Raw genomic sequence first — 13,729 nt, forward strand, 5'->3', positions numbered from 1 at the left:
TGCAGTTTTAGTTTTTTAAGTTTCGTGTTGTTTTTAAGAGTGCTATTGTTAAAGCTTTCACTAGGACTTGAAATTCGGTGTTAATAAACGTTATCATTTTATGTATGTGTTTTGTGGGAATTGGGGAATTTGAGTTGCTTGAACCTCTCATACCGAGCTCTTCGAGCGCGCGCGTCACGGATCTCCGAACTACGGCGCAGGAGACTCTGCGACCTGCTGATGAGAGCTGACGAATCTTTTGTACGATGCGCAGCACATTCTGCCAGGTCGCGAAGCATACCTCTCGTCTTACGGTCTGCGCTGAGGCCAGGTGTCCTTCGGCTTCGCGCTGGGACATCAAAGTCACCAAAAGAGACGAACCTTCCTTCCTTGCTACAATAATTGCGGTTCTGTACCGCCGTACCCCGCGCTGGTTCAATGTGAGCCGATGGTAACAGCCTCTTGATGAAGGAGAGATATTTTGATCGCACAAAGCCAAGGTATCCCTGGAGATGCGTTGTCCCGGTGGTCGGGGCGCGCTCCACACCAATAATTGCCCGAAGGGCTCAGGCGGTTCCAAGTCTGCTAAGAATTCCATCAGAATCTTCCAAATTATTTATGGCCAAAGCACCAACGTCTATTACGTCTAGAAAACTAGACGCCCAGAATGCACCGATCGCAGATCCCTGAGTTGAAAGGGCCTTAACGTTGGCCAGGCACCACCAGTACCGCACAAGCCGCTCCGTATCGGTATGGGCGTGAGGGCCCACTTCCCAAGCAGTGAGAAAGCAGACTCCAGCGATTTACAATGGTTGATTGGTTAGGAACCCACAGTACCTAGCAGAGTTCCTGCGGTTCCTGTGTTGGCAAACGGCCCCGAGTCGACCAAGACAGCGTTTGATGAGGCCAGAAGAGGGGTACAGGCGCCCACCAAATGCTACGATCAAAGGTCCATCATATAAAGGATAATGGCTCAGAGGGTCGTGACTTGAAGAGGACTTCTTGCACCGATTGAGGACCCCTTGACACAATATATCAGCCAACGACCACCAACACCGAACGGTTGGCTTCGTATCAGTGTAAACCCTGGGGGCCCATTTCCCAAGCAGGAGTCAGGCTTGGGCCCACGATTTGCATAGGTCTGCCTCCTTAAAACAATAATCGGGGCCCCTATGTCGGTCAGGGGCCTACAGTGTCTGACAGGGGCCTATTTGTCGGCAAGTGGCCCCAAATCCGTCGTGGGCCTTGTTTGAGGAGGCCCAAAGAGGGGCCGAAGGGTTCCACGGAACCAAAGGTCAAAGGCCCAAATAGCCGAAGGCTAAAGGTCCCGAATGGTCGAAAGGACTGACCGTAGGTCACATAAGGACGATTCCCGTCCGTAAGGCCGTGACCTCAAATGTGAATATGAGACCTCCTTGAATCAATTGAGGAACCCTGGGCAGTGCGAGAGGCGGTTTCGGCTGGGGACCACCAACACCGAACAGTCGCCTCCGTGTCAGTCCGAGCCCTGGGGGTCCATTTCCTCAACGCGAGCAAGGCCGGGCCCACGATTTACATTGGTCGGGTCCCTGTGTACTCTTGACCAATTGTACTGTGTAGTCTTGACTAATTTGGTGCTGGCGTTACGCAACAATTATACAGCGTTGTCACAACTCAAACGATGTTTCCGCCAGAAATTGAACCGGGCCCCTTCCGTCTCTCAGGTGGATGTGATAACCACTACACCTCGGAAACGGTTGATGCTGTGTGACGAGCCAGCCGGTCGGGAGACACGAGCCAATCGATTGATCTCGACATGATCACCTCTTCGAGGGAGGGTCCATCTCAAGTGAAGGCCGACTAGTCGGTCAGCCATGGCGCCCCAACTATTGACGTCTTATGTAATTTTCGCAGGGGCTGTAGCTCAAGTGGTAGAGCGCTCGCTTAGCATGTGAGAGGTACGGAGATCGATACTCCGCAGCTCCAGGACGACAGTTTTGTGGTTCGCATATCATTGGAAAAATGGCCCTGCAAATTCAAAGGGATTCCCTGGCGAATCGAAAGAGATGAATGAATGAACGTCATGAATTGAAAGAGATACCGCTATGAATCGAAAGGCATATCGCGATGAATCGAAAGAGATAACACTGCAAATTAAACAGGATAATACCGCGTTGCTACATGCGTCCATTTGTAACCGGCCAAGCGGAATATGCCAAAAAAGATAAACGTAGAAGTTAAGTGATACGTTAAAACCTAACCCATAGGGGCGTAAGCGCCCTCCATGCAGCCACGACGCTGTGTGGAACAGCGGGGACGATCTGTCCCACAACCCATTATCCCATTTAGTCACAGACTGGAATTTATCCGCCCATCTCAGTATGGGAAAGCAGGACCCTGTCTCCCTTCCAGGCATGGCTCTCTCTCTCTCTCTCCCTCTCTTCTCTCCCTCTCTCTCTCTCTCTCTCGCCATCTCTCTCTCTCTCTCTCCCTCTCTCCTCTCTCTCTCTCTCTCTCTCTCTCCTCTCTCTCTCTCTCCTCTCTCTCTCTCTCTCTCTCTCTCTCTCTCTCTCTCTCTCTGTCTCTCTCTCTCTCTCTCTCTCTCTCTCTCTCTCTCTCTCTCTCTCTCTCTCTCTCTCTCTCTCTCTCTCTCTCTCTCTCTCTCTCTCTCTTCAAATATGGCTCTCAGCCTCCCAAAACCTTTTACGTACTCCTATCCCTGCGGTTGTGGTTTGTAGTTGTCCAGTTTGTAGGAACGTTACAGTTGTAGTATGAGGCTAACGCCAGGTGAGTCAAAAGTATACAGATCAGGCTAGGATACATAGGATAGGATAGGATAGGATACCCGATTACCCCCTGGGCGGTTGGCGCGACTACGGACAATGAAAGGCGGAAAGTCAAGGGACACAGCCAAATGAGAAAAAGTCATATGACAGGAAGCCAAATAGGATAACAGTTAAACCAAAAAGATGAAAAGCCAACAACGAGTCGAAGGCCGAAAAGTTGAAAGCCTAAAAGCCATTTGCAAACAGCCAATTGAACAACAAGTCAAATGTAATATAGCTCAAAAGAATATAACAAAGCAAACTGCAAATAGACATGCTAAGGCAAATATAAGCCTAGTTGGTGGCAACGACAGGGATACAGTGGATAGCTGGTACCGAGTTAGTCAACAGCATGCAAAAAATTGCAGGATAAAAGCATCGGATTGCCCCATGAACAGCTGGCATTTGTGCCTGCGCCACGTCCCCCTTTTCCAATGTGTAGTTTTGCAGGGTGAAGTAACAGAAAGTAAAGCAGGGTAAAGTAACACGTAACAGAAACACACACTACAATACGAGTCTTCGATCCCTGTATTTCCCATATGCTAAGAGAGCGCTCTTCCACTTGAGCTGCAGTCCCGGTGGTACTCAAAGATGATGTGCAAAGTCGGGACGCCACAGCTGACCGGCCGGTCAGCCTTCACTTGCGGCGGACACGTTCCCGAAGAGCTGGCCATATCGAGGTCAGCCGGTTGTCTTCTGTCTCCCGACGAGTAGGCACATCATACCGCATTAGCTGTTTCCGTGGTGTAGTGGTTATCACATCCGCCCAACACGCGGAAGCCCCCCGGTTCGATCCCGGGCGGGAACACCGTTTAATTCGCAGAAACCCTACGTTTACAGTGCAACACAAGCACAAATGAGTCAATATTAGACACATTGGGTTCGGGTGAAATCACCTGATTTCCACATTAACGGCCGGCGCTATTCGGGACAACTGACATTGAGTGAGGCCATAGGACACTCAAAACGGAAAATCGCCGAATTTGGCTGGAGACAACCATATGCTCAGAGCCTTTGGCACCGTTCACCACGAAACCTTCACCAATCGCGTGGCCATAGTCACTATCTTACCCTTTCCAGAACATGGTGATCTTGAGTCAGGTCAAAGGTTAAAATTCATAGGTATAGGTTTGCTGATCCTGCAGTATTTTTTTGCCATTTTGGCTATTTTAGGTGATCTTTGACCGGACTCAAATTCCCCATTTTGGAAATGATAGTATATCGACTATGGCGCATCGAACGGTGACGGCTTCGTGGTGTTCGGTGCCATAGGCTTGGAGCATGGGGTTGTCTGCAGCCAACTTTGTGGTTTGTGCCGAATTTTGGTGACCTTGACTTAATCCGAGATCACTATATTCTGAGAAGAATAGGATATCGACTATGGCGCATCAACTGGTGAGGGTGTCATGGTCATAAGTGCCAAAGACTAGGAGCATGGGGGGTCTGGAAATATATGTTTTCGTTTTTTATATTTTTGGTAATCTTTCACCGAACTAAAGGTCAACATTGTCTGGGAAGGAAGAGTTATCGACCAAGTGGCATTGAATGCTGAAGGTTTCATGTCATTCGGTGCATGAGGCTCAGAGCATGGGGCTGTCAACCGGTTTGATTGGCCGTACAGTCCCGTCCTCATGAGGGGACAACGGGCGTTCATTCACACTGGGAGGGAACTTGTATAACATCATCGCACATGTCCAGTTGACTTCTGTCTCCTTTGACTTCTGGCTCAGGTGGCTTTTCGGAACTTGCATTCTTTTGGCCTCTTGGCACCTGCCTCATTTCAGTTTTGTCTATGCGCGTTTGACTTTTATCCTGATTGACTGCCTGGCAGATTACTTGTTTGTCATTTGACAGTGCCTTTTAACTTTCCACCTCCTGATTGTTGTTCCATATCACGCCAACTGCCCATTGCGCAGACGGCTAGGAACATGGTGACACAATATGCCTGCTGTTGACTAGCTTGGTACCGAAATTGCCCAATAACCACCGCAGAAGTTCTACATGCCAAAGGCTGCTTCCTCCCAGGATTGAGCCGGGGCCCTCCGTATGTCAGCCGGATGTAAAAACCACTACAACTCGGACACAGCTGATGCCTCCTAATGAGCCGGCCAGTCGGGAGACAGGAGCCGACCGACTGACCTCGACATACCAGCTCTTGTGTAGTGGGTCGGCCTCAAGTGCAGGCTGGCCAGTCGGTCAGCCATGGCGTCCCAGCTATTGACGGCATTTGTGAGAGCCACCGGGGCTGTAGCTCAAGTGGTAGAGCGCTCGCTTAGCATGTGATAGGTACGGGGATCGATACCCCGCAGCTCCAAGTAGTATCTTTAGGTTTCCGCACACCCCTAGAGAGGTGGACTGGGTAAGCGAGTGGGTAACTGGCCCCTTTCTATTTGCCAGGGGGGGGGGGCAAATACATCTCCCGCGCAGTCTGTTTTGCACTTTTTTGTTGTGAGAAACACTTTTATGACATTTTTCATGGCAAAAACTTAAACAATTTCAGCTTCCAGCAAATGAACTCGTACCAATTGAAAATGTGGAGATAACCTGGCATGGAGTGGACTAGAAGTTAAAAAAGCATGTCTTTCAAAAAAGCATCCCTCTGTAGATCACCCGCCGAGTTTGTTGTGCTTCCCCTTCTTAGCTAATTTCCCTCCCCACCCCGAGTCTCTGCCCACATGTTAACGCTAAAATGCACTATTTGAAGCTGCGGGGTATCGATTCCCGTACCTCTCACATGCTAAGCGAGCGCTCTACCAGTTGGGCTACAGCCACGGTGGTTTTGACATATGACGTCAAAAGTTGGGACGTGATGGCTAACTGAATAATCAGGTTTGACTTGAGGTGGACACGCTCCCGGATAGCTGGCCATATCAGGGTCAGTCGGTCGGCCCCTGCCTCCCGACCGGCCGGCTCATCAGGAGGCGCCCGCTGTTTCCGTGGTGTAGTTGTCATCACTTACCACACGCGGTGTAGGGACTGTTGTCATTTCCGGGGCGGGGGAGGTAGCTGAAATAGCCACTTTTGAAGATAATTTGGTGTAGTTCACAGTCCTGCCTTCTGCAAATCTAACCGATCTAGTTTCTGATCCACACACCCGTGCAAATGGGAAGACTATTTTGGGAAGAGTATTTCAAGGCCACCCTGGTATTTATGACGTCAACATGACGTCATTCAAGCACCGTGATTCCACAGCCAATGCGGCGATCAATGGCAAATACAAGAAAAAGGATCAAGTCGTTCATCTCTGGCATACGTGAGCATGGTTTTCAGATATGATGGCTGCCAATTGGTTCTCAATCACCTTAGCATGTGAGAGGTACGGGGATCGATACCCCGCAGCTCCAATTATTATCTTTAGGTTTCCGCACACCCCTGGAGAGGTGGCCTGGGTAAGCGAGTGGGTAACTGGCCCCTTTCTATTTGCCAGGGGGGGGGGGGCAAATACATCTCCCACGCAGTTTTTCACCTGTATTTTGTTGAGAGAAACATTTTTATGACATTTTTCATGGCAAAATCGTAAACAATTTCAGCCTTCCAGCAAATGAACTCGAACCAATTGAAAAAGTGGAGATAACCTGGCATGGAGTGGACTAGAAGTTCAAAAAGCATGTCTCAAAAAAGCATCCCTCTGTAGATCACCCGCCGAGTTTGTTGTGCTTCCCCTTCTTAGCTAATTTCGCTCCCCAACCCGAGTCTTTGCCTACATGTTAACGCTAAAATGCACTATTTGGAGCTGCGGGGTATCGATCCCCGTACCTCTCACATGCTAAGCGAGCGCTCTACCACTTGAGCTACAGCCCCGGTGGTTTTGACACATGACGTCAGAAGTTGGGACGTCATGGCCAACTGAATAATCAGGTTTGACTTGAGGTGGACACACTCCCGGAGAGCTGGCCATATCAAAGTCAGTCGGTCGGCCCCTGCCTCCCGACCTGTCGGGTCATCAGGAGGCGCCCGCTGTTTCCGTGGTGTAGTTGTCATCACTTAGCACACGCAGTGTAGAGACTGTTGTGATTTCTGGGGCGGAAGAGGTAGCTGAAATAGCCACTTTTCAAGATCATTTAGTGTAGTTCACAGCCCTCCCTTCTGCAAATCTAACCAATCTAGTTTCTGATCCACACACCCGTGCAAATGGGAAGACTATTTTGGGGAAGAGTATTTCAAGGTCACCTTGGTATTTATGACGTCAACATGACGTCTTTCAAACACCTTGACTCCACAGCCAATGCGGCGACCAATGGCAAACACAAGAAAAAGGATCAAGTCGTTCATCTCTGGCATTCGTGAGCATGATTTTCAGATGTGATGGCTACCAATTGGTTCTCAATCACGCTGTGCTAGGTATGATGACGTAAATAGATAATTATGTCGAGGACCATATTTACTTAAAAGGGACACGGTGTTGTCTATAGCAGTCTTTTCTACCTAAAAGTACACCAGTAGGTATACAAGTGTTTGTTTCATCTCATCCTATGCTTATTTTAATATTTTCTAGTGTAAAACATTCCCTGTCATATGGACCCAAAAACTCACTTTCTGGAGCTGCGGGCTATCGACCCTCATACCCATCACACGCCAAGCGAGCGTTCTACCACTTGGGCTACAGCTCCGGTAGTACTCCAACATGACGTCAATAGTTGGGACGCCATGGCTGACCGACTGGTCAGCCTTCACTTGAGGTGCACCCGCTCCCGAAGAGCTGGTCAAGTCGAGGTCAGTCGGTCGGCTCCTGTCTTCCGACCAGCCGGCTCATCAGGAGCAATCGGCTGTCTCCGTGGTGTAGTGGTTATCACATCCGCCTAACACGCGGAAGGCCCCCGGTTCGATCCCGGGCGGAAACATCGTTTAGGTTGTAGGGACGATACGGTTGTTGTGGAAGGCGGGCATGAGGTCGGTTGGTTGGTTGGTTGGTTAAGGCATGAGGAGGTTAACAACAACAAAATAAGCTCAGAACGTTATTACCCGTCTGCCCCATGAACAGTTGACGCGATCCAGCAGAGCAATCGAAGGACGGAAATTTGAGGGACATTGTCAAAGTTGAAAAAAATTCAAGAGGCAACACGTGCGATATGATAAAAGCAAATCGCAAGAAGTCAATGTCCTGTATTACGTAAAGGCCAAAAACTGGAAAGGGCAGTAGCCACTGGCAAATATGCTTCCTATACTTTTAAATATTGACTGCGACGCCTGAATTGTTCTTAAAGCTAACACCGAGCATGTATGCAGTGAATGGTAGGATGAATACACCTTTGTGCTTGATGTGCTTCCCCTTCATCTCTCATTCCCCTTCCCCCACCCCGAACGTCTGTCAGTGTGGGGAGGGAGGATGAAAACTTCACGATTTGGAGCTACGAGTCCGTCCCGGTGGCTCAGTTGGCTAGAGCGCCTGCCTTCCGATCCGCCCACCCGTGGCAGGGTGGGTTCGAGTTCCTTTAAGGCCCTTGCTATTTGCCCTTGGCAGATATGGCCTGCGGCGGGTGGGAACGGTCGGGCTAAATGTCTGTTGACGTCAGAGGGCAGGACGGACCGTGGCGAGCATTACGGCACGTTAAGTTTTCGCCACTAAATTCTGCCGTTACCTGGAATTGCGCGATCAGATGGTGGGGGTCAAGACTCACACAACAAGCACTGCTTAGCGAGAGTGCTGATCCTAAAAACCCATGCATACAAACTGTTCGGATCAAATTTAACCAATAAAAAATACGAGTCTTCGATCCCTGTATTTCCCATATGCTAAGAGAGCGCTCTTCCACTTGAGCTGCAGTCCCGGTGGTACTCAAAGATGATGTGCAAATTCGGGACGCCATGGCTGACCGACCGGTCAGCCTTCACTTGCGGCGGACACGTTTCCGAAGAGCTGGTCATATCGAAGTCAGCCGGTTGTGTCCTGTCTCGCGACGAGTAGGCACATCATACCGCATTAGCTGTTTCCGTGGTGTAGTGGTTATCACATCCGCCTAACACGCGGAAGGCCCCCGGTTCGATCCCGGGCGGAAACATAGTTTAATCCGCAGAAACCCTACGTTTACAGTGCAACACAAGCACAAATGAGTCAATATTAGACACATTGGGTTCGGGTGAAATCACCTGATCTCCACCTTAACAGCCGGCGCCATTCGGGACAACGATTGAAATTTCGAAAGTCAAGGGACATGTGGCCTTGGTGACCTTGACAAACATGATGACATTGAGTTAGGCCATAGGACACTCAAAACGGAAAATCGCCGAATTTGGCTGGAGACAACCATATGCTCAGAGTCTTTGGCACCGTTCACCACGAAACCTTCACCAATCGCGTCGCCATAGTCACTATCTTATCCTTTCCAGAACATGGTGATCTTGAGTCAGGTCAAAGGTCACAATTCATAGGTATAGGTTGGCTGACACTGCAGTAATTTTGGAAATTTTGGCTATTTTGGGTGACCTTTGACCGGACTCAAATTCCCCATTCTGGCAACGATAGCATATCGACTAAGGCGCATCGAATGGTGAGGTTTCGTGCTGTTCGGTGCCATAGGCTTGGAGCATGGGGTTGTCTGCAGCCAACTTTGGTGGTTTGTGCTGAATTTTGGTGCCCTTGACTTAATCCAAGATCACCATATTCTGAGAAGAATAGGACATCGAATATGGCGCATCAACTGGTGAAGGTGTAATGGTCATAAGTGCCAAAGACTCGGAGCATGGGGGTCTGGAAATATATTTTTTCGTTTTCTATATTTTTGGTAATCTTTCACCGAACTAAAGGTCAACATTGTCTGGGAAGGAAGAGTTATCGACCAAGTGGCACCAAATGCTGAAGGTTTCATGTCATTCGGTGCATTAGGCTCAGAGCATGGGGCTGTCAACCGGTTCGATCGGCCGTATAGTCCCGTCCTCATGATGGGACAACGGGCGTTCATTCCCGTTGGGAGGGACATTGTTGTATAATATCATCGCACATGTCCACTTGACTTCTGTCTCCTTTGACTTCTGGCTCAGGTGACTTTTCGGAGCTTACTTGCATTCTTTTGGCCTCTTGGCACCTGACTAATTTCAGTTTTGTCCATGCGCGTTTAACTTTTATCCTGATTGACTGCCTGGCAGCTTATTTGTTTGTCATTTGACAGTGCCCTTTAACTTTCCACCTCCTCGTCGTCGAGGCCAAGTCGAGATCGCGTGGAGGTCGATCGAGAGGTCAAGATCGAGACGAGAGGTCAAGTCGAAGTCAGTCGGTCGGCTCCTGTCTCCCGACCAGCCGGCTCATCAGGAGCTGTCAGCTGTTTCCGTGGTGTAGTGCTTATCACATCCGCCTAACACGCGGAAGGCCCCCGGTTCGATCCCGGGCGGAAACATCGTTTGGGTTGTAGGGACGATACGGTTGTTGTGTAAGGCGGGCACAAGGTCACTTAACAACAAAAAATAAGCTCAGAACGTTATCACCTGTCTGCCCCATGAACAGTTGACGCGATCCAGCAGAGCAATCGAAGGACGGAAATTTGAGGGACATTGTCAAAGGCGAAAAAATGCAAGAGGCAAGACGTGCGATATAATAAAAGTAAAACGCCAGAAGTCAATGTCCTGTATTAAGTAAAGGCCAAAAACTGGAAAGGGCAGAAGCCACTGGCAAATATGTTTCTGATACTTTTAAATATTGACTGCAACGCCTGAATTGTTCTTAAAGCTAACACCGAGTATGTATGCAGTGAATGGTAGGATGAATACGCCTTTGTGCTTGATGTGCTTCCCCTTCATCTCTCATTCCCCTTCCTCCACCCCGAACGTCTGTCAGTGTGGGGAGGGAGGATGAAAAATTCACGATTTGGAGCTACGAGCCTGTCCCGGTGGCTCAGTTGGTTAGAGCGCCTGCCTTCCGATCCGCCCACCCGTGGCAGGGTGGGTTCGAGTTCCTTTAAGGCCCTCGCTATTTGCCCTTGGCAGATTTGGCCTGCGGCCGGTGGCAACGGTGGGGCTAAATGTCAGTTGACGTCAGAGGGCAGGACGGGCCGTGGCGAGCTGTGCGGCACGTTAAGTTTTCGCCACTAAATTCTGCCGTTGCCTGGAATTGCGCGATCAGATGGTGGGGGTCAGGGCTCACACAACAAGCACTGCTTAGCGAGAGTGCTGATTCTAAAAACCCATCCATTCAAACCGTTCGGATCCAATTTAAGAAATAAAAAATACGAGTCTTCGATCCCTGTATTTCCCATATGCTAAGAGAGCGCTCTTCCACTTGAGCTGCAGTCCCGGTGGTACTCAAAGATGATGTGCAAAGTCGGGACGCCACAGCTGACCGACCGTTCTGCCTTCACTTGCGGCGGACACGTTCCCGAAGAGCTGGTCATATCGAGGTCAGCCGGTTGTCTTCTGTCTCCCGACGAGTAGGCACATCGCACCGCATTAGCTGTTTCCGTGGTGTAGTGGTTATCACATCCGCCTAACACGCGGAAGGCCCGCGGTTCGATCCCGGGCGGAAACATCGTTAAGTCATCAAAAGCCCTACGTTTATAGTGCAACACCAGCACAAATGAGTCAACGTTAGACACATTGGTTTCGGATGTAACCACCTGATTTCCACCTGAACGGTCGGTGCTATTCGGGACAACAATTGAAATGTGGAAGGTCAAGGGACATGTGGCGTTGGTGGCCTTGATAAACATGGTGACCTTGAGTCAGGTCATAGGTCACTAAAAGCGGAAAACAGCCGAAATTGGCTGGAGACACCCATATGCTCAGAGCCTTTGGCACCGATCACCACAAAACCTTCACTAATCGATTTGCCACAGTCGATATCTTATTCTTTCCTTAACATGGTGATCTTGAGTCAAATCAAAAGGCTTAAGGTCAAATATATATTTTGGTGATCCTGCAGTAAATTTGGTGACTGGCTATTTTGGGTGACCTTTGACCGGGCTCGAATTCCACATTCTGGAAACGATAGTATATCGACTATGGCGCATCGAACGGTGACGGCTTCGTGGTGTTCGGTGCCATAGGCTTGGAGCATGGGGTTGTCTCAGTCAACTTTGTGGTTTGTGCGGAATTTCGGTACCCTTGACTTAACCCAAGATCACCATATTATGGGAAGAATAGGATATCAACTATCGCACATCAATTCGTGAAGGTTTCATCATCAGTGCCAATGGCTCGGAGCGTGGGCGGTCTGGAAATGTATTTTTCCGTTTTTTATATTTTTGGTAATCTTTCACCGAACTTAAGGTCACCATTGTATGGAAAGAATAGGTCATCAGCCAAGTGGCATCGAATGCAGAAGGTTTCATGTCATTCGGTGCATTATGCTCAGAGCATGGGGCTGTCAATCGGTTTGATTGGCCGTATAGTCTCGTCCCCATGATGAAACAACTGGCGTTCATTCCCGTTGGGAGGGAAATTGTATAATATCATCGCACATGTCCACTTGACCTCTGTCTCCTTTGACTTCTGGCTGAGGTGAATTTTCGGAACTTACTTGCATTCTTTTGGCCTCTTGGCACTTGACCCAGTTCAGTTTTGTCCATGCGCGTTCAACTTTTATCCTGAGTGACTGCCTGACAGTTTACTTTTTGTCATTTGACAATGCCCCTTAACTGTCCATCTCCCGATTGTTGTTCCAGATCACGCCAACTGTCCTTTGGGCAGACGGCTAGCAACATGGTGACACAATATGCCTACTGATGACTAACTTGGTACGTAACTTACCCAATAACCACCGCAGCAATTCGACATGCCAAAGGCTGCTTCCTCCCGGGATTGAGCCGGGGGCCCTCCGTATGTCAGCCGGATGTAAAAACGACTACACCTCAGACACAGCTGGTGCCTCCTTATGAGCCGGCCAGTCGGGAGACAGGAGCCGACCGACCGACCTCGACATACCAGCTCTTTTGTAGCGGGTCCACCTCAAGTGCAGGCTGACCGGTTGGTCAGCCACGGCTTCCCAACTATTGACGGTATTTTTTAGATCCACCGGGGCTGTAGCTCAAGTGGTAGAGCGCTCGCTTAGCATGTGAGAGGTACGGGGATCGATACCCCGCAGCTCCAAGTCGTACATTTAGGCTTTCGCACACCATTGGAGAGGTGCTCCGGGTAGGCGAGCGGATAACAGGCCCCTTGCCATTTGTCAAGGGGGCAAATATATCTCCCGCGCAGTCCGTTTTCCACTTTTTTTTTAGAGAAACATTTTTATGACATTTTCCATGGCAAAAACTTTTCACGATTTCAGCCTTCCAGCAAATGAACTTGGAAAAGGGGAGATAACCCGGCATGGAGTGGACTAGAAGTTAAAAAAGCATGTCTTTCAAAAAAGCACCCCTCTGTAGATCACCCGCCGAGTTTGTTGTGCTTACCTTTCTCAACTTATACGCCTCCCTACCCCGACGTCTCTGTCGACATGTTTACGCTAAAATGTGCCATTTGGAGCTGCGGGGCATCGATCCCCGTACCTCTCACATGCTAAGCGAGCGCTCTACCACTTGAGCGACAGCCCCAGTGTTTTCGAGATGACGTCAAAAGTTGGGACGTTATGGCTAACCGAATAATCGGGTTTGACTTGAGGTGGACACGCTCACGTTTTTTGCTACGTTATCCAAGATGGTCTGCATGGCTATTGGTCAGTACAAAAAAACAAAAAACACTTGTGATCGATTAACCTCAGAATAGTGTCACAACCCAACATGTGAATAAAGGTAAACAACTAACACTCACGGGAAAATATGCAAGGCCGCGACAAGCAAGGGCCAAAACACGAGCAAAAGGGATATTCGCTTCAGCAAACACTTCCACTACTGCTACCGTTGCCTCTCGGCAGTTGAAGTAAGAATGGCTCCATGAAGACGGTATGACATCGCACATGGCACGGGATTCGCTGAATTGGTTGGAGGGACATTTCCCTGGAATGTCCATTAGCTTAAGGCTACCATGCAGTGACTTCGCACTCGCCGATCTTTTGCCACTGGACTTCATGTTGTGGGCTA

General features: G+C 49.4%; 3 non-coding genes across 3 annotated transcripts; 2 read left to right on the top strand and 1 right to left on the bottom strand.

The window, feature by feature from the left end:
* Positions 1-6,511: 6,511 nt before the first annotated feature.
* Positions 6,512-6,584, bottom strand: TRNAA-AGC (transfer RNA alanine (anticodon AGC)). Its single transcript has one exon. It is a non-coding gene; the product is annotated as a tRNA-Ala (tRNA).
* A 967-nt stretch (positions 6,585-7,551) lies between these two features.
* TRNAV-AAC (transfer RNA valine (anticodon AAC)) lies at positions 7,552-7,624 on the top strand. Its single transcript has one exon. It is a non-coding gene; the product is annotated as a tRNA-Val (tRNA).
* A 1,085-nt stretch (positions 7,625-8,709) lies between these two features.
* Positions 8,710-8,782, top strand: TRNAV-AAC (transfer RNA valine (anticodon AAC)). The gene has a single exon. It is a non-coding gene; the product is annotated as a tRNA-Val (tRNA).
* The last annotated feature ends 4,947 nt before the right edge of the window (positions 8,783-13,729 follow it).

Source organism: Pollicipes pollicipes, unplaced genomic scaffold (genome assembly GCF_011947565.3).
Source record: "Pollicipes pollicipes isolate AB1234 unplaced genomic scaffold, Ppol_2.1 Scaffold_3087;HRSCAF=3621_pilon_pilon_pilon, whole genome shotgun sequence".
Lineage (NCBI taxonomy): Eukaryota > Metazoa > Arthropoda > Thecostraca > Pollicipedomorpha > Pollicipedidae > Pollicipes > Pollicipes pollicipes.